The sequence below is a fragment of the Portunus trituberculatus genome, chromosome 5, assembly GCF_017591435.1.
Source record: "Portunus trituberculatus isolate SZX2019 chromosome 5, ASM1759143v1, whole genome shotgun sequence".
Taxonomy (NCBI): domain Eukaryota; kingdom Metazoa; phylum Arthropoda; class Malacostraca; order Decapoda; family Portunidae; genus Portunus; species Portunus trituberculatus.
In genome coordinates this window covers 6058646-6066145 of record NC_059259.1, presented here as the reverse complement: position 1 = coordinate 6066145, position 7500 = coordinate 6058646, and the positions used below count along the sequence as shown (strand labels likewise).

Below are 7500 nucleotides of genomic sequence, written 5' to 3'. Positions count from 1 at the left end.
AACACAGAGATTAAATAAATTTGTCCCCCTTAAAAATTTGATAAAAATGTCTCGTTTTCTATGAATATTCCTCGACTAACTCTTACTGCTACTCTTACTGCTGCTGCTGCTACTACTACTACTACTACTACTACTACTACTACTACTACTACTACTACTACTACTACTACTACTACTACTACTACTACTACTACTACATATACATATACATATACATACTATACATATAAAAGAAAAACTCTCTCTCTCTCTCTCTCTCTCTCTCTCTCTCTCTCTCTCTCTCTCTCTCTCTCTCTCTCTCTCTCTCGTTAACGTCCACACAATGAGGGTGTTCCTGTCATTACACTCAATGCTACCTGTAAATCCGCGTCCACTCATCACACACACGCACACACACACACACACACACACACACACACACACACACACAATCGAGAGGCCTGGGTTCGAGTCCCGGCGCGGCGAGGCAAATGGGCAAGCCTCTTAATGTGTGGGGTTGTGTTCACCTAGCAGTCAATAGGTCTTATTTCCTCTTATAGTACTCTCTCTCTCTCTCTCTCTCTCTCTCTCTCTCTCTCTCTCTCTCTCTCTCTCTCTCTCTCTCTCTCTCTCTTGAACACCTTTATTCATTTATTTATCTATTTATCGAGTTATTCAGTATATCAATTAATTACCACATGGATAGGTAGATGGATAAATGTGGATAGGTGAGTGTGATGGATGTGAATGTGTGGGTATTTGTGTGGGTGAGTGGGTAAGTGGATTAATAGATGGGTTTATTGGTGTGTGGGTGGGTATTTTTGTGGGTGGATAGATGATTAAGTGGATAAGTGGATGAATTTGTGGGTTATATTAGTGTGTGTGTGTGGATATTTGTGTGGGTGAGTGGATAGGTGGATCAGTAGGTGAGTTTATTGGTGTATGTGTGGATATTTGAAAGTGTGGATAGATAATTGAGCAAGTAAGTGGATAAAATTGTGGGTATGATTGAATGTGTGTGTGAGTGAGTGAGTGTGTGTGTTTATTGGTGTCTGTGTGGGTATTTGTAAGGGTGGATGGATGGGTGAGTGGATAAATCGTTGAGTGTGCGGGTGAGGGCAAAATTTAGTTTATGAGGTTGGTGGATGAGGTATGTGGATGAGGTGGGTGGATGAGGTATGTGGATGAGGTGTGGGTGGATGAGTGGATGAGTGAGGCGTGTGGGTGGATGGGTATGAATGAGTTTACCTTTGTGCCTTTCTCGAGATCTTTTCAAACTTGTCAAAAGGAAGAAAAAAAAAAACTGAAAACACTTAAGAAACATCTAATTATATCATTAATCTACTAATTTATCAGCAAAAAAACACCTTTTAAAAAACCACATTTCTTCTTCCTCACACCCGTATTCTGTCCAGCCTTCTAATACAAGAGTTAACCAGTACTCTCAATCATTCATACCTTTCACTAGTAGACTCTGGAACTCCCTGCCTGCTTCTGTATTTCCATCTCTCTACGACTTGACTTCATTTAAGAGGGACGTGTCCAGACATTTATACCTAAATTTTGACTAACTCTTTTGATGGAGACTACAGTTCAAGTGGGCCTTTATACTAACCTAAGACTCATTTTTCTTGCCCTTAGTAGTTCATTCTCTTACGTAAAATAAAACAATAACATCAATTACACCAAAAACACCCTTGAAAACCCCAATAATTTTCACGAGAACCCGTCGCGTGGCTTGGATCCTGAAACACTCCTGGAAACCCCAATAACTTTATCTGAATCCTGTTACGCGGAGGTGTGGGAGGATGCAGCCTGCCATTATCCGGTGCAGGAGTGAAGGATGTGTGGCTCAGGGATCGGGAAGCAGGAGTCGATCTTGCTGGTGAAGGATTTAATAGGGTGGTGATAATGACAGTAGGAGTGACGTAAAGGGTTTGGTGGTGGTGGTGGTGGTGGTGGTTTTGTAGTAGTGGTAGTGGTAGTGCTAGTAGTGGTAGTAGTAGTAGTAATAGTAGTAGCAGCAGTAGTGGTGGTAGTAAAAGTGAGATATTGATGATTGTAATGACAACAATAATAATAATAATAATAATAATAATAATAATAATAATAATAATAATAATAATAGTCTTATGAAACCTGTTCTTTCTTTCTCTCTCTGTCTCTGTCACCGTCTCTCTCTCTCTCTCTCTCTCTCTCTCTCTCTCTCTCTCTCTCTCTCTACACCGGTGCAGTACGTGTTAAGAGGGAGGAGGAGGAGGAGGAGGAGGAGGAGGATGGGAGAGAATCCGGCTTCTTGCGGGGGGTCGTGATGGAGGAGGAGGAGGAGGAGGAGGAGGACTTATGATTGAAGGGGGGGGGCGTTCAAGGAATTCTTAGTAGCATTGTTAAGTTTTTTGCGTATATGATTTTTCTCTCTTTTTTTTTTCTCGTTCTCTTTTGTTTGATTTATATGTCACTTATTTGTTATTGTCGTGTGTGTGTGTGTGTGTGTGTGTGTGTGTGTGTGTGTGTGTGTGTGTGGCCAATTCGTTTTAATTTTTTTTAAGCTATTTTCTTATTTTCTTTATTTTGAGTTTCGGTTTTTTTTTTTACTTTACTTTATTTTTCTTTTATGACTTTTTTTTTTGGGTGTCTTTTATTGTATTTTTTTCATATTTTTACTCATTTTTGCCATATGTCAATTTTATATAGACTTGCTCATTTATTCTGTATATTTTAACGTGTTTTAATACTTCTATACATGTTTTTTGACAATTTTCTATTCATACACCTTTTTTATTTTATCTACGAGTACATGTTTTTTTTTTTATTTTCTATTCATACACCACTTCTTCACAATACACCTTTTTTTTAATATATACACGTTTTTTGACAAATTTATATTCATACACCACTTTTTCACATATACACCTTTTTTATGTGAGAGTGAAAGGCTGATCAAAGGCACCATAGCACGATAAAAAGGCCCACTTACTTGCCAGACCCCTTGCAGATCTGAGAGTTAGCCACGACAACAAATAAATGTCTTGAAACCTCCATCTTAACTCCTTAAGTACCATAACACGTTTCTCTATTTATTTTGGTGACTATTTGGTGATTTCATACAGCTTCAGAAACTCATGTGGGGGATTAAATTAGTGAAGACTGTGGTTATTAATCTCCTGACCTCCATAGACCCTTCCTAATGTCAATAAAATGGTGTAATTGTTTCTAAATTATCTTAAAATGCCCCAAAAACCATGCCAAACTATCTTAAAATGCCCTAAAAAAACATGAATCTCTTCCTTCATTCTGGTGACTATTTGGTGATTTGATACAGCTTCAGAAACTCATGTGGGGGATTAAAATAGTGAAGACTGTGGTTATTAATCTTCTGACCTCCATAGACTCTTCCTAATGTCAATAAAATGGTCTAATCTTATACAAACCTCACGGTATAAATGTTTCTTTCTATTAACTTATTAATTTTCTTTCATACTAACATATTCTTACACCAAATCTACAAAATTCCTTCACATAATCAACACTTTCCCATTTTCTTCCTCTAAAGTCACGTGCGAGGACAATCTTAAGTAATTTGTTTTGTTAAGTTATTTCTATTAACATTCGGTTTTTTACATACTAATATTTTTACACCAAATCTACAAAATTTCCTCACATAATCAACACTTTCCCATTTTCCCTTTAAAGTTTACGTGGGTACAGTATAAACCAATTTTCCTACAATTTTACGTGGGGACAGTATAAACCCATTTTCTTACAATTTTACGTGGGGACAGTATAAACCCATTTTCCTACAATTTTACGTGGGACAGTATAAACCCATTTTCTTACAATTTTACGTGGGGACAGTATAAACCCATTTTCCTACAATTTTACGTGGGGACAGTATAAACCCATTTTCTTACAATTTTACGTGGGGACAGTATAAACCCATTTTCCTACAATTTTACGTGGGGACAGTATAAACCCATTTTCCTACAATTTTACGTGGGGACAGTATAAACCCATTTTCCTACAATTTTACGTGGGGACAGTATAAACCCATTTTCCTACAATTTTACGTGGGGACAGTATAAACCCATTTTCCTACAATTTTACGTGGGGACAGTATAAACCCATTTTCCTACAATTTTACGTGGGGACAGTATAAACCCATTTTCCTACAATTTTACGTGGGGACAGTATAAACCCATTTTCCTACAATTTTACGTGGGGACAGTATAAACCCATTTTCCCTTTAAAGTTTACGTGGGGACAGTATAAACCCATTTTCTTACAATTTTACGTGGGGACAGTATAAACCCATTTTACTACAATTTTACGTGGGGACAGTATAAACCCATTTTCCTATAATATTACGTGGGGACAGTATAAACCCATTTTCCTACAATTTTACGTGGGTGCAGTATAAACCCATTTTCCTACAATTTTACGTGGGTGCAGTATAAACCCATTTTACTACAATTTTACGTGGGTGCAGTATAAACCCATTTTCCTACAATTTTAATCTTACTGTCTTATTCATTTATTAATTTTTTTTCATAGTGACATATTTTCGACACCAAATCCTCAAATCTTGACTTAATCCCGTCACAATCACCACTTTTCGTTTTCCTTTCAATAAACATAAAAAAAAAAAAATCCTTCTGTACCATGACGCGTTTGCATATTCGTTCGGTTTTACTAATAAAAAAATAAACTAAAAATAAAATAAAAGAATAAAATTAATAAGAAAAAGATATGTAAAAATGGATGAGGATACAAAAAGCATTCAATCCCGCATGAAAAATTGAAAAAAAAGAATGAATAATGAAAAAAATTGGAAACACAAGATAAAATGAGAAAATAATTCAATAAAATGATCTAATACAGAAAACTCATGGTAGAAATGCGTCCCAGTACTGAAGGGGTTAAAGTCACACGTGGAGGACAGTACAGCAGGTATTTCTTTCCTTAATAATAATAATAAGAGTAATAATAATAATAATAATAATAATAGTAATAATAGTGCCTACATACACACGTACATACATTGATACATCTATAAGGTCATTTTACTCTCGTCAACAAATATATATAAAAAAAAAACCGATTTATTTTAAGTTCGTAGGAAAATATTTAAGAGTTCCGGTTTGCTTCAAAAACACAACACTGAGAATAATAATAATAATAATAATAGTAATAATAGTGCCTACATACACACGTACATACATTGATACATCTATAAGGTCATTTTACTCTCGTCAACAAATATATATATAAAAAAAACCGATTTATTTTAAGTTCGTAGGAAAATTTTTAAGAGTTCCGGTTTGCTTCAAAAACACAACACTGAGAATTTCCAAAGTTTTCATTCTGATTTTTATTTCTATTTTTTTTATTTTCTAGGTATTATTATTATTATTATTATTTTGAGAGATTTCCCAGTAAATATTTTGAAGTGTCTGGTAATTGCAGTGAGTTTTTGTTTATTTGTGATATATTAGGAAGGTTTACTGTGTGTGTGTGTGTGTGTGTGTGTGTGTGTGTGTGTGTGTGTTTATTCATATTCATTATTTACTTCTTTATCTACTGAAGCAAAAGTGAAGAAATAGAGGAGGAGGAGGAGGAGGAGGAGGAGGAGGAGGAGGAGGAGGAGGTGGAGGTGGTGATGATGATGATGATGATGATGATGATGAGGAGGAGGAGGAGGAGAAGGAGAAAGAAGAGGATGAGAACGATGATGATGAGGAAAAAGAAGAAATGAGGATGAGGAGAAGGAGGAGGAGGAAGAAGGAACAGGAGGAGGAGGAGGAGGAGGAGGAGGAGGAGGAGGAGGAGGAGGAAAAACAGGAGGAAGAGGAGAAGAAAGATGGAAATTCTAACACATGAAATAAGATGAAGACAGACAATGGTTAGCTAGACAGATAGATAGATTGATAAGACAGATAGACAGATTGATAAGACAGACAGACAGACAGGTTAACAAAAGAGATAAACAGGTAATAGACAGGTAGACAAGTAGATAAATAGACAGATAAAATAAAAATCATATGTAAAATAACAACTATACATAGGTAGCTTTAATTCAACAGTGCTAAAGTTAACCCCTTCAGTACCAGGGCGCATTTTCTTATCCATTCTGGTTAATATTTGGTGATTTTATACACCTTCAGAAACTTAAGTATGGATTAAAATAGTGAAGACTCTGGCAATTAATCTTTTGACATCCACAGACCCTTCCTAATGCAAATAAATTGGTCTAATCATACCCAAAAAATCAAGGTAAAAATGCCTCTCAGTAATGAAGGGGTTAATTAAGACAGGTAACAGACCATGAACAGACAGGTAGGTTAAAATTGTCTGTCTGTCTGTTTCTCGTAAAGCTCAGGTGTGGTAGAGGCAACACGTAAAGACAAGCAGGTGTAATCAAGATCCACACAGGTAAATTTAAGGTGTAAATTTTAACAGGTAAAGAAGGAATACGTAAATAAAAGGTACAATTAGGAATACAGGTAGGAAAATAATAAGTGAAATAAAGCAACAGGTAAGACAAGCACAGGTAAACAGTAAGGTGTGAAGGAGACAGGTAAGACAGTCACAGGTAAAGACAGGTACTCAAACAGGTAATACAGGTAAACACAAGTAAAATTCCGACACACAGGAACAGGTGAAGCTCAGGTGTGTGATAGATAGATAGATAGATAGATAGATAGATAGATAGAGAGAATTAAAATAACAGGAAAACTCCAAAGATTAGAGAATGAAAAGAGGAAATAGTGAAAAGATAGGAAAAGAGACAAAGAAAATAGGAAAAAGGAAAATAGAAAAACCCAGTCGAAGGAATAATAGAAAATGCAACTTCACAAGACATGAATAAATTAGAGAGAGAAAAAAAAAGAAAGGAAATGAAGAGGAAAAGAAATTGAATAAAAAAAAGTTGAAACAGATAACGATAATAACAACAAATGCAAAACACAAACAAACACGCACAGAAAAATATAAAAGAAAATGCCACTTCACAAAATAAAAAAAAAAAAATAATAAAAATAATGAAAAAAACAACAGCAATAAAAAAAAGAACAAGAATAAATACGAATAAAAAAAAAAACACCAGAAAAATAAAAATAATAGAAAACAAAACAAAAACTAAATAAAAAAGAACAAGAGAGAGAGAGAGAGAGAGAGAGAGAGAGAGAGAGAGAGAGAGAGAGAGAGAGAAAACGAATAAAAATATCACAGTTAACATTAATAGAAGGCAATGATAGTGGTGGTGGTGGTGGTGGAGCAGGTGTACGGGACAGGTAAGGCAGCGGTGGAAGAGGGAGGGGTAGGGAGAGGAGGGGGGAGGGGAAATGGCAGTGGCAGTGGTGGTGGTGGTGGTGGTGGTGGTGGTTCTTGCGCGTGTGTGTGTCAGTTCTTCTCGTGATCTTGCGGTGAACGGAGCTTTGGTATCACTGTTCTCGTGCGCGCGCGTGTGTGTGTGTCTGTCTGTGTGTCTGTGCGTCCATTTTTACGTGCAAGTGCGTATATGTG

General features: G+C 36.1%; 1 protein-coding gene and 1 long non-coding RNA gene across 2 annotated transcripts in view; both read left to right on the top strand.

Annotated features, from left to right (window-relative positions):
* The window catches only part of LOC123513134 (protein spaetzle 3-like), a 45678-nt gene that overhangs the window by 18595 nt on the left and 19583 nt on the right, over positions 1–7500 (top strand). The window lies entirely within an intron of this gene.
* Positions 7338–7500, top strand: part of LOC123513141 — a 2216-nt gene continuing 2053 nt past the window's right edge. The window contains exon 1 of the long non-coding RNA XR_006677268.1: positions 7338–7415. This is a non-coding gene — a long non-coding RNA (uncharacterized LOC123513141). The remainder of the gene's footprint in view (positions 7416–7500) is intronic.